Raw genomic sequence first — 2,797 nt, 5'->3', positions numbered from 1 at the left:
GGAGGAGGAGGAGGAGGAGGAGGAGGAGGAGGAAGTGGAGAAGGAAGAGGAAGAAAAAAAGAGGAAGAAGGAGGAAGAGGAGGAAAAGGAGAGGGAGATGGAGGAAAGGGGAAGGGGGAAGAGGAAGGAGAGGAGGGGGAGGAAGGGAGGAGGAGGTGGAGGAGGAGGAAGAGGAAGAAAAAGAAGAGGAAGAAGAAGGAGGAGGAGAGGGAGGGAGAAGGACGGGAGGAGGAGGGGGGACAGGAAGGGAGGGGATCAGGAGGGTGAGCAGAAAGAGAAGAAAGAGAAGAAGGAGAGGAAGAGGAAGAGAAAGAAGACAAGGATGAGGAAAAAGATGAAGGTGATGAAGAGAGAGAGGGAGAGGGAGAGGAAAAGGAGGGAGAGGGAGAGGAGGGAGAGGGAAAGGATGGAGAGAGAGAGGACAGAGAGGGAGAGGGAGAAGGGGAAGTGGAAGGGGAAAGGAAGGAGAAGGGGAAGGGGAAGAAGAAGAAAGAACAAAATTCTGGGAGGCTTTGCCCACATTTTCTTTTGCTCCTTCTCTTTCCTGACCAATGTTTGTGCTGTTCCCTGAGGGCTTGCCTGGTGCCATGTGCCTCTTCTTTCTGGAAATTGATATTTATGAGAACACTTTCCTTAGGATAGTTATTTGTGTCTGAGTATGTTGTCCTTTCTGGTAAAGACAAATCAGAGGGGAATTTTATCTTTGAATTTCCTTTTTAACAGGGTTATTTTGATCTATTAAAGCAACATCACATGTTAGTATGATCACAAGTATGTTCCTAAAATTTTATCTCAGTTTTTTCAGCAATAAGTTCCATTTATCCCAGGCCCCCTACTGCTACCAAGCCTGCTGAGTGAGTGAGAACTTCTGCGATGCTCTGGGACCCCCAGATCAAGCCCAGCCCAGGCCTGGCGAGTGTATGGGAGAGCTTCCGGCTCAGGAGTATTACTCAGGTATAAAGAATGATAAACTTGAAGCATTTATATTTAGTGGATGCCACTTGAAGATATATTCATCAGCGAAATAAACCCGGCCCACATGTGTAAATATTGCATAGTCTCCCTAGTATACGAAATCAAAAGAAGAAATACAAATAGAAAGATATAACACAACTACAAGGAAAGTGAGAACTTCAGGATTGGGAAATGAGGAGACGGTAAGGAGAAAAGCTGGGAAACAGGACAGGGACAAAGCCATACACTTGTACGCACAAGATGGGCAAGACAATGATCCTGAGAAACATCAGCAGGTTTTTGAAACTAGCAATTAATTGGTAGGATTCTCACCCTGACTAACTATATATGCTGATAATTGTGAACCAAGAAACTGCACTGAAGATAGCAATGGGTACAAAAAGGGTCATGCTTGGAATGCCTGTCATTCAGGTATTCTAAATACATACATCTTGTCATGACATACCAATTATTACCATACTGTCTCACAAATAAAAGGTTTTTTTAATGGGTAATAAAAGAAAAAAAGACACAAGAAAAAGAAGAAAAAAGTCACAGGACTGTCCTGCTACAATGCTGTATATTGTTGGATTTCTAAATTTCTGTGTAAAAATATGTGTTTATTCTAATTTTTAATTTCCTTTCGTCATATTCTGTAAGGACTTAAAGTTCAACACATTAATACTTGATGGAAAATACTTGTTCCACGTTATGCCTAAGATGTTTGTCATTTAGACAGATAGTTAGGGTAAACCGAACTGCATATGTTTCAGGGTAATAATAAGCTTCTCTTCTGGAGGGTTGACAACCTAAGTTTGCAGATTAAAGTTGGAGAAAAGGAAGGGCTGCAATGTCAGCCAACATTTTGGCCCCAGCTTTTCAAGTTCAGTGAAGACTGAGGACAAAGGAGAACCTGTACTGTAACATCATGTAAATCAATTGTGCCCTAAATTTTCTGATCAAGGAGATTATGGAGCTACAGAGGAATATGATCGATGATGTATATTGTTCCTAAAAAGAGTCACATGGAGAGAAAACTTTCTCTCAGGCTTTCAAAGAAAGCAAATTTTTCAAGCAATGGCTATGACTCATCCCCATGGCTATTGACAAAGGATCTACAAAGTGCAGTACAGAGTTACAAGATAAATCCTGAGGGTACTTGACTGACCTCATCAGATACAAAAGTTACATTTCTTGCTATATAGGTCTTGCTTTATCTTGGTCTTAAGCATACAGGAGAAAAATATAAAAATGAGGTATATAAAGTAAAGTCATATTAATGTGCTGAGCTGTGAAAGGCTGAAGTCAACAACTTCTGCTGATAACACACTACTATTGTGAACTGCTGGACTATGTTGGACTGTTTTGCTGAATTCAAGCACCTATGTTTTGATGCCAATGGAATACCCATCTCTGAAAAGACTAAAAAAAATGCGATACAAAGGAAGGACCATTTTGTATTTGTATAGATACAATAGTTAGGATAGATATGCAGCTACTTTTGCTTAATTCAATGAGTAGAAAGATTTATACTAATAGTATTTGGACAGGATATCTTATCTGCTTCTTGTACTATGGATAACCACCAAGAAGATAACAATGTACAATGTATTAATTATTGAAAATGTCCTATTAATCAGCTTTGAAAATATCTCATTGATATTTGTTCCTCATTAAAATAAAATAAAATAAAAATAAGTTCCATTTATGCATTTCTACTCTATATTTCACCAAATCTTTATTCTTGATTTTCTCTAGGACTTATGCATCCAACTTTTCAACTGTGAAACTCATTGTGTGGCTTTGCAATGATTTTTCAACAAACCATGGCCAAATGAGGCTG

Source organism: Octodon degus, unplaced genomic scaffold (assembly GCF_000260255.1).
Source record: "Octodon degus isolate 3935 unplaced genomic scaffold, OctDeg1.0 scaffold00294, whole genome shotgun sequence".
NCBI lineage: Eukaryota > Metazoa > Chordata > Mammalia > Rodentia > Octodontidae > Octodon > Octodon degus.
This window is presented reverse-complemented; position numbering follows the sequence as displayed.